The 11178-nt window shown below is 31.2% G+C and overlaps 2 long non-coding RNA genes across 2 annotated transcripts; one reads left to right on the forward strand and one right to left on the reverse strand.

Annotated features, from left to right (window-relative positions):
* Positions 1-4043: 4043 nt before the first annotated feature.
* Positions 4044-4480, forward strand: LOC111706953 (uncharacterized). The gene is made up of 2 exons (XR_002766348.1): positions 4044-4118; positions 4296-4480. It is a non-coding gene; the product is annotated as an uncharacterized LOC111706953 (long non-coding RNA).
* Positions 4481-7738: 3258 nt separating this feature from the next.
* On the reverse strand, positions 7739-8404 carry LOC111706945 (uncharacterized). The gene is made up of 2 exons (XR_002766344.1): positions 7940-8404; positions 7739-7887 (listed from the first exon to the last, which is right to left on the reverse strand). It is a non-coding gene; the product is annotated as an uncharacterized LOC111706945 (long non-coding RNA).
* Positions 8405-11178: the final 2774 nt, after the last annotated feature.

Here is an 11178-nt window from a genome sequence, read left to right on the forward strand (position 1 = left end):
TTGTAAACAAGAATAGATGCCTCAGTGTTCGTTTAGTATCCAAGGAGGTTAAAAGCATTGCAAGTACATTTTGATAATTTTGATAATTCACATAATAGTTTCCTATGACCAGAATATTTCATGGATTTTGTATGTGAAAGATGGATCCCATGTCAGGCTTTGACGTCCGTCTTGTGTTTACATTACCGCCCATGAGACAGTACACTGTAGTACAAAAGATGCGTACACCTCTGAAATAACTTACCTTGTATTAAAGGTTATAATGCCGTTTATAAAGATATCAGAAAAATGTCCGTGAAATCTTAACATCTAACATATAAGGGCATCTTTTTGTGAAAATATTTTTTTTTAAAGTTGCATCAGTTGGCCAAACAAGTGGAGTTACGGAGAAAATTAGGCCGAAAACGGTTTATAAATATTTTTTTGCCAATCACATGCGGCTCTAAAGGAATTGAGTTTTTGCCACAAACTCAGATCTTCTGATCCCAATATTTTCCAACCTGATGGTGCAAACCTTTCATATTTCAAACTTAGATTAATTTATCTGTAAGTATTAATAGTTTGAACTATCTAAGGTCTACGACATTGGGTTACAAAGATATAGAGATTAGAAAATCATAGTTTGTGGACAGCACTTAATTCCTTTGTCAATAAAACATTTTTTTGACCAATTCTAATTTCTCAAATATTTTTATCTAGTATTTGAATTGAGTGTGAAAAAAAAATTAGCTTCAGATATTAAGCTAAAGAAAGGTGTAAACAAAACCTACTTCTGATCATATTTGACCATCAAAAAGCCAAATATTGGAAAATACTCTGACAAATATTGTAAATACGAAGTTAAGCGATTTCCAAAATTGACCGAGATAAACTATTTAGCCGAGAATCGTCGAAAAAAGCCCAAGATGGCGGGAAAAACACCATAATGGCTAGGCCATTTAGAAAAATTATTTTAAAATTCTAAAATTTCGTATTTGAGCTAGTTTTACCCAATGCTTCATAAAAAAATATGTTGTAAATCTGGGATTTTTTAGGGGCACCCTAGGGGGGCACCTCTATACTAGGGCGGGTAGTTTTAGGGGCACCCTAGGGGGGCACCTCTATACTAGGGCGGGTAGTTTTTTTACTTTTAAGTTTTAACAGGGATTTGTTCAATTGTTAAACCAGTTAGGAGACTAAACCAGTTAGGAGACTAAACCAGTTAGGAGACTAAACCAGTTAGGAGACTAAACCAGTTAGGAGACTAAACCAGTTAATAATGATAATGATAAGCTACAATGTTTTAACGAAAACGTTTAATTTCTCAAAAATATAAAAAATGTTCTCCCGGAAAATACCCCATGTTGCTTTATGTAGCAGTTTCTATACGTTGGATTTCTATAAGGTTTGACCTCCCATAAAAACCCCTTTTTTTGGTCATAAATCAAATAATTTCATAAATATTTTTAAAACATGTGTACAGTATTCAGTGGCTAGAGATACATTTTTTCTACCCATTTTGATATATTTTATTCAATCCTATTTTTAATATGTTTTGATTTGCTATTTCCTTATAACGATTCTTAAAGAGCTCGCCATTTAAAAAGAAATTATATCACTAAGGCCCTTACAGGCTTGATTTTAAAATCTACACACCCTTCAAATCTAAAAATTCATCTATGTAAAATATACTGTATTGATCAAAAATATAATGATGACTGATATTAATCAATGAATGAGGGAGACAAGAGCACTTATCTCTTGGAATTTATGTGGTTAACGAACACATTTTTGTTAAAGGAATATTTTCGGCGGAACATTATATTCAATATATATTTTTTAAAAAGCTTTATAAATTTCTACCATCTGAGATAGTTTGTTAGGAAAAATACTTATTTGACCTGAGCTGAAAACTTTAAAATGAGATATCCTTAATCCCGATTACTTAATCTGAGTATCCAATGAACACACTTTTGATTTTCTTCTTAGACCGTTCTAAAGTAGAGAAAAATCAAAAACCGATTTTTCTCTATTAGAGAGTCCTTCCGTTTCTGTATATTAATGTTAAATGGCACGCAAAATTTCAAATTTATCGGCTTCATATACGCGACTCTGATTGGTTAAATTTTATACACTTTTCAGGATACAAGTACAAGATTAGGTTAGTCTCGATATTAACAAAAAGAGAGGATCAAGCATTTATCTCGATATCCACCAGTCTAAAGTTTTCAGCTCTGAGAAGTTAAAAAAGAGTAGTTGACGCAGCTGATCCAAATAAAAAAGCAAATAGCGCTACATGAATCCTTTCCCTTTCGGCAGCAATGTTCATACTAAATTATAAAGTGCTAATGTATCGGCGGATCAAATAGAAATGGTAAAAAGAGAAAGTTCGCCCAACAATACGGAACACCAGAAAGTTCGCAACAATAGAGAAAAAATATTATATAAAGCTGCAGAACATTATAAAACATTTTTGTTCTTCCCCATAGCTTGTCAAAAACAGGAGTTATGATTGAAAACATTTAAGAGTTTCTAGGATTGTAAGCGTAATTTCCTAGAAGTCAAGACTCTAGTCCAGATTCACAATAGAACCCTTTAAACCTTTCAAAGATCAAGGATCAATGATCAAGGACTTATAATTAATAAAAATTCAAGTAATATACGAATTATCCGCGTTTTCACAAAAAAAATCCAAATATTTGGTATAAAAGCATAGAATTCATCTAATATTTTTAAATATAACTTCTAAAGGCGGCAGTAAAGAAAGATTTTCATCTTTTATATTGATGCCAGATGCATAATTATCAAAACAAATTGATTATGGATTTTACTATGAAGAGATATATTTTAATTTTTAGTTGGTTAATCCATAAAATATAAATACAAAATAAAAACAGCAAGCGGAGATCAAAGTGCGTGGCGCGGAGACAGACTGACCGAGTCTTTAAGACGCAGCAAGAGGCACAGAGATGGTTTTGCTGGACTTGGAGGTCATTCTGCAGATCAGGAGGCTCCGGAGGTCATTTCGCGGGGCTCCTGGCTGCTTAACAACCCTTCCCTCCACGAATACATACAAAAATTTGTTCAGGGGTTCCTTCATTTTAGTCTGATAAAGAGGCAAAAGTATAAAATATTCTTGATCTTATACTTTCATATTCGCGAACAATTTCTTTAACTGACCCTTTTGCTGGGCTTTCCATTGTTAAAAATTTTGGATATTATTCCAGCAGAAATGCCCAACTGCACATTAATCAAATATACAGGAACATTGCAACTCTGTAAATAATTAATTGTAGAGCAATATCAAATAACCGGTGTCGGAATTTAATGAATTTAAGCCAAGTCTAAAATTCCCCAAAACCGGGTCAGCCTCGGGGTATTTTGTTAAAGGGAAAAAAGAAGTTTTGCCCTTTAAGTTGATTTAGGGAAAATTGCTAAAATGTTAGACTTTTAAAAATTGGTTCGCTAAAATAAAATCTGATCCCTTTAGTTATAAATACCTTACCCCAACATTACCAGATGAATAATAAATAAGCTACAGGGTGTCCCACGAAACATGACAGTTGGTGAATGGTTAAAAATGTCTTCTTCCATAATTTGTAAAGTTGGTTGATACCAAAGAGAATAATAAAAATATTGTATGAGAGTTATCTTACAGTAAACTTGATTTCAAAGTAAGATATATTTGAGTAAAAGATTTTTAAAACAAAATAAACTACAAAAAGTCTTCAATATCTAATAAAGTATAGGGAAGAATACATTCAAAACTATTCACCAACTGTCATGTTTCGTGAGACACCCTGTATGCCATGCTGTTTTACAAATTAATATATTTTACTTTCATCCCGTTTCAGTATTGGTATTTCTTTTTAATTGAGTGTATAAGTTATAATTAACAACTTGGCTATGCCTGTTGTACAAGCTGTACAATACATAAGAAATTGAACAAAATGTGTGAATATTCTCTCTCCCCCCGCTCCTTACTGTACTGCAGGGACCCTGGAGAAGGATAAATTATATACATCCTGATTGTAAACCGGTATATGTACAGTGTATACTGTACAGCAATAAAACTGATTCAAATACTTCAGTTTGCACTAAACCTGCGCTGCAACTCTTACATCAGAATTAATATTCAGGTATACAATTATCTGATATACTCGCTCATCTTCTCATGAAAACATATTCGAAAGTCTATATTTCTATTCACTATTATAAGTTTTATAGCGCTGAGTTCGATAGTAAATACAGGTCCATTCAAAAACCATTACTCTCTAACAAGAAACAAACAAATTCATATTTATTCTATTATTTAGAATCGCTGGTAGTGGTAGAGTGAGCGTTCCTCTCTCACCCTCCCCCCCCTTCATACTTCGTCTCTCTGCGTCCTGAGAGCTCGGAGTATAGAAGCATTAGAGATGTCAACCTGCACAACCTCCTTGGAAAGGTCGTTATCATTTATTTCTGTCTTATCTTGAAATAAATGATTTGTATAACTTTATTGCACAGCTGTATTTCTCTATCAGTGAATGCACTGAAATAATTCTGGTTACAAAAATATAGAGGTTTTTACGTATAGAGAAGATAATCCTCTTTAAACAAAATCTGGTCTATACGACAATGCCTTAAAATTGTTTGAGAGCTGATCATGTTTATGTTGGATTCCCATTATCCCGATCTCAATATTCACAGTGGGTAATTTTGAATTTTACGCAGAATAATGATTATTTGATCTGCAGATTAAGAAACAATCGAGATGAAATAGTGATCACGATATCCACAAAACAAGAGTTCTGAGTGGATACATTAAATTGGAAGATTTGAGGATTTGCGAAGATGATAAAATTTCATTTCATTTCTATTTTTGTTATCTGTAAAGTCATAGATTAATAACAAAACAGAGTAACACTATATGTTGTCTTATCAAGATTTAGGGGTTTTTCGTTCACAATTACCCTGAGTCAGAGGCCCAAAGGAGTTACGCGCATGCGGCGTAGAACAGGCCCTCTCTCTATCTTGTAATTAAACGTAGCATGCGAGCGACTCCTTTTGGCTTCTGCCTCAGGGTTATTGTAAACAAAACAAAAAACCTAACTCTTGAAAAATCGACATCTTGTGTTCTATATCTGCGTTGTTATTAATCCATGTGTAAAGTAAGATTATGTTAACGACAGCATACCGAATAATATAGTATGCATACGGTCTTCTAATTAATTAGGGAATCTAGTTTTTTAATCTTCTTTGATGTTGAGTCAGTATCAAATGTGTATTAAAAAGATCTTTATGTCTAAACAGCTTTCCAAACTGTGATAGCTGTAGCTTTAAACTGTACATGATGTCCAATTAAAAACATGGATAAACATGGGAATTAAGAAACTTGAATATAGTCTTTGATTTCCGATATATACTGTAAAATGACATAAAGTGCATCGAAAAAGATTGAACGTCTTAGGAGCTTTCCAAAATGTGGTCTGCCTTCTTTGTATCTTTAAAATTGAACATTTTTGTGGATTTTTAATTAACTGGAATTTGGACAAATTTCCAAATATTTTCATCAATTTTGAAGGTGAAAGAATGGTAGACCACATTTTGGAAATCCTGAGACTAGTGGTTTCCGTTGTTAAATGTGTTAACTACAAAATCATTGTAACGAAATAATCTCGTTTAGAACAAAGGCGATATTTAAGTAGACATTTAATTCCCATATTTTTGCGACATACAGGGTGTCCCACGAAACAGGACAGTTGGTGAATAGTTTTGAATGTCTTCCTCCATAAACTGTATTAGACTTTACAGTTATTTTGCAGTTTTATTTCTTGTAAAATTTTTTTGCTCAAATATAGTTTACTTTGAAATCAATTTTAATACAATATTACTGACAGATAATATTTTTAATTAATCTCTTTGGTATCTAACAACTTAACAAATTATGGAAGAATACTTTTAACTATTCACTAACTGTCCTGTTTCGTGGGACACCCTGTAGATCTAAAAACTAATTGAGAAATTTTGTTTGTTACCCGTAGGGATGTTAACGTTTTCCTTTTTCAGAAAAACGATCGTTTCGTTATGATAATGACGACGAAAAATCGAAAACGAAACGATAGTTTTTAAAAACGATCGTTTTTTTAAAAAGTTCGTTTTTTTAAAAAGGGTCGTTTTTGAAACGATCGTTTTTCAAAACGATCGTTTTTATGAAATTCGTCGTTTTGTAACGATCGTTAACGACAACCTTCGTTAACGATCGTTAACGACGACCCTTCGTTAACGATCGTTAACGACGACCCAATCGTTAACATAATTGTCAATAAAAAAAAATTAAAAAACGATCGTTTTTTCAAAAACGATCGTTTTTTTAAATACAATCGTATAAAAACGATCGCAAATCGTTTTAATAAGAACTATCGTTTTCAAAAACGATCGCTATTCGTTTTCTAAAAGTTCAAAACGACTGGGTCGTTTTTAAAAACGATCGTTTTAATCTGAAAACGAAACGATCGTTTTTGAAAACGAAACAAAAAACGATCGTTTAACCGTTTACAAAAACGATTAACAACCCTAGTTACCCGACAATTATGCTTGTTATAAAAATTTAAAATATTTTGAATAAAAAGGTTAATTGTGGATCAAAAATAGCGCTCTAAGTCACCACCCTAATTACAACGCTTTTTTGGCCACCCCTTATTTTCGAGATAATAAAAATTAAGACGACATTAAGAATACATCTGAATGTAAAGGTTTTTTTAAAAAGTGAAACCAATATTAATTTTCCTGCAGAATTTCAGATTTTTAAATAAGGACTACAAACCTTAAGATACTTAATAACCTTGAGATACTTAAAGCGCTTGAGATAATTAAAATAAAGACTACAAAGCTTGAGATAATTAAAATGAAAACTACAAACCTCGAGATACTCAAAATAAAGACTACAAAGCTTGAGATACTTAAAATAAAGGATGCAAAGCTTGAGATAATAAAAATAAATAGTACAAACCTTAATTTAGTTAAAATAATGACTACAAAGCTTGAGATAATCAAAATAAAGACTATACAAACCTTGAGATAATTAAAATAAAGACTAAAAAGCTTGAGATACTTAAAATAAAGAATGAAAAGCTTGAGATAATAAAAATAAATACTACAAAACTTAATATTCAGTGAAACCCTTAATAACGAATAAATCGAAAGAATTCATCAAATTTCGTATTCTTCACTTTGTGATAATGGAATGTTGCAGATATTTAGTTTTTTCATGAAACGATTATATTAAGCTTTTTAAAACTGTTCCCGCATATTCATGGCTATTTATTTATTTTCGCAAATACTGAAATTTACGTAATATAGTATAAAACTCATTGAAAATTTTTCAAGACGACATTTGATAAATTCTTCCGATGTATTCGTTGTTAAGGGTTTTACTGTAGTTATAATAAAGACAACAAACCTTGAGATAATTAAAATAAAGACTGCAAAGCTTGAAATAATTAAAATGAAGACAACAATGTTTGAGATAATTAAAATGACGACAACAAAGCTTGGGTTACTTAAAATAAAGACTGCAAAGCTTAAGATAATTAAAATAAAGACTGCAAAGCTTAAGATAATAATTTAGATAATGACTAAAAAGCAAACAAAGACTAAACAGAATGAGATGATTGAAGTAAAGACTACAAGGCATGAGATAATTTTTATAAACAATAAAAATTCGAACAATTATTTAGTTGTTAACAGTTTGTATCAATGTTTTTACAAGAGTTTATCGGAAAAGTTTATTTTTATTTATATTCATTTAAACAATTTTTATAATTTTTGTTGTTTCTGACTGTTTCTAAATAATGATATTAGATGTTGGATATGATGGAAAGCCATGTAACTGAGACCAAGAAGAAAAGATTGCCCCACAAAATCCTGAAATTAGTTTTTAAAATAAAAATATCATGTTTTGTGTAACACACTGTACCTGAAAAGCTGTTTCCAGAGGGCCAGCAACAAACAAGTTATAGGCCATTTCATATTTTTTTTTTACACAGACCGGACTTTTTACCGCCATGTACCCTACCCTATGCATTAAAAAAAATTGACAAACAAATCCTTTAGATTAACTATTCATTAAAAGTCACAAAATTTCACGGTAATAATTGACAAAAATGGAAGTGCTAGGACTAAAAAAACTATAGGGCCGGCCAAGCCTGTTTAGGGTTTAAAGCTAAAATAGTTAATGGGAAAAGCCTAGTTTTTATTAAACTTCTTTAAAATTAATAAGTAAAAAAAAATACTCTACAGATTTGCACCCCGAGAAGTAAAACGTATTCAATGACCTTTTCAAATGACGAGTTCATGGTGTACAAGGGGTTGTAAAGTTTTCAGCTTTACAGTCTGCTTCAGAGATAACAGAGTTACAGAGATCGATTTATACCTATAATATGCGATATTTTCCACAGCTTGGTCTATTTTGTACAAGTACTGTACACGACCAATCAGCAAACATCTGTATTCAGGGATATTTAAGGATCCTTTGAATAGGAAATGCAAAATCTTTAAAAATAGACAATATTCATAAACGTAATGTTTTATTTTTTAAATAGGAGTATTTCTTTAAAAGCTGTAAAACTTAACCCCTGAATGCAACAAGTGGCCGTTAGATGTCAGTCAAAAACATTCCGTGGAACCGTAGCATGGCGTGCCGGGACACTATAGGCCTGCTCAGCCTATCCAGGTAGAGTGTATAAGCAGTCTGTCTAGTCTGTGGTCTGCATTAGCGATCTAAATACTTGTATATCTATGTATCCATTGTTATGGAGACGACATTATTAGTACATTGGAGCGCATCCAGAGTAATTTATCTTAATTAACACAATTCTCTAAAACCTCAAGTTCGTTGCCCTTTAATCAAATATTTGCTCGACCCAATATCCTTAAAATATTTAATTATGTTCCCTTATTTTTAAATGTTTTATTTCCCTTCATTTTCAATGTTTTATTTCCAATAGTGCATTTTATCTAGTCCCTATATTTGTTCTAAAATCTAGATTATTTTACCAATTTTGTTTATTTGGAACAAACCAATAATAATAAAACGCAACAATTGACGAATTTGTAGTTTTATGCTTATGAAGAAACCAAACCACAAATTACAGAATAAGTTCATTCATTTATCTAAGATTCTATTTTGGTTTCAGGTTGGGGTTACCACTCCGATAGTTTTAGAAAAATATACAGGGTGACCCAAATAACAGTAAAGGCAGATTACATTTTGGAAATGTCATGACTACCGTTGTGTTTATAATCTCTAGAATTTATTTCTAAAATAAGGTTAAGGCTGCATTTTTTTCTGAGCTCTAAAACGTCCCTTAAGTTGAGTCTTGCTATTATCTTGCTCTACCTATACCCTGTATTTTCAAAGAACCGGAGTTTACAGTTCAAAATTACCATGTTTAAATATTAAGAGACCCTGTAATACAATTTTACAAATGATAGTGATAAGTCCAACTAGCCGATAGAAAAGGTTTACAAAAGCAAGGTTATTTGTGACAAAGAATTATTGATTAAACTTGATGATAAATTAATCCTGTTCAACTATTGTAGAAGGGTTGTTTAATAAATTTACATTCACCTAAAAGTTCTTCTTTTAACAATTGAAAGGAAATTTTCATTTATTTATCTCTCTTATCCCATTACTGACGAGAAGGTCTATTTTGACCGGGTGAGATTTTTTTTTAAGTGCCTTTTTCTTAAACTAAATGTTGTCCTGTATTTTCCTGCGCTTTCCTTAGGATTCCCTCTTTTCAAAACATATTTTTTATTTGAAGTAACTTCAAAATTTGGGTTTCTATTAAATTTTCAATTTTAAAAAACCCCCCAAAAAAAGATTTTGAATTCGGAAAAAAACCAAAAGAACACTCTGTAATTTAGTTTTGAATCTATAAAATTGTCAATTTTTTTGCTAGAAAAAATTTATTTTTTTGGAATCTTTTTTTAAAGATCTAAATACCTAAAACATGAAAAGTAAAGTTTTGAATATCATTAAATAATTATGAATTACCAAAGTTTTTTAGATATTCATGTTTTACAGGTCACCCTGTACAAAAAATTCAAAAATTTAATTCAACATCGTTTTTTCATGAGTATAATCAAGTTTTGTTTTGACAAGATCCTTCTAAAACAACTTCACTAATAGTTAATGGTCTCGTCACTAATGGGTTATTTACGCTTCGTTTATTTTTTTAACTATTAATGATTTAAGAATTAAAGATTTTCATTTTTAACTATGATTTTTTTATCTAAGTTGAACAAAAATGGTTTAATTAATAAAATTGTGTTTTCAAAAAAATTTTAAAGGTTTTTACTTGAGGAGAAAGTCCCACGAATTCTATAGACCGTTTTTATAAACACGAACTTTTCTCTCAACGTTTGTTTAACATTTTTTTGTGACATATTGATGATTAACTCTGTGAACCTTTCATTAAAACGAGTCTGGGGAGAAATCATCATCATTGGAGTACAATTTGAGACCCCCCTTTCAATGGATATTCAAAAAAATCTTGGGGTCACCATCGAAAATATGGGGTCTCCAACAAAAATAAAAGGTCCCCAATGAAAATCTGGCGCGTCTCCGATGAAAATATGGGGGGTTTCCAAGGAGAATTGCGGTCTCCAACGAGATATTCATGGGGTTCTCCAATGAAAGGGGGTCTCCAATAGATGATGATAATTTCTTCCTGGACTTCATAAAAACGTGTTTTGTGTAAAGTTATTTACTTGGCCTGAAATAAAGATATTATTTGTTTAAATGTTCTTCAACTTCAAGTTTTAATGTTCATATAGATTTTCACTACTTTCCTTCCTATTACATGTTTTTAAAGATATGACGTCATTATAAATTTAGAATACCCATGACGTCATTTAATTGATTTCTAAAACGTTGAAATAACCAAAAAATATAATATGAATTATAAATTAACAATATGATCCAATATATATATGATTTAAATTAAACATATTTGAAAACTTTTGAAAATTGAATGTTGCCCCTTTTGCTACCAATTGCTTTAATTTTTCCTTTATTTTCTACACATTCCGCTTTCGTACTCTTTTACATAAATGCGGTTACAAAATTGGCAGATTTTTTGAAACTATTTTATATGTTAGCTTTTATTCCCCTAGCTGTAGTTACTTGCAATAAAAAAAAACACTGAGGGA

The sequence above is a fragment of the Eurytemora carolleeae genome, unplaced genomic scaffold (genome assembly GCF_000591075.1).
Source record: "Eurytemora carolleeae unplaced genomic scaffold, Eaff_2.0 scaffold753, whole genome shotgun sequence".
In the NCBI taxonomy this organism is placed as follows: domain Eukaryota; kingdom Metazoa; phylum Arthropoda; class Copepoda; order Calanoida; family Temoridae; genus Eurytemora; species Eurytemora carolleeae.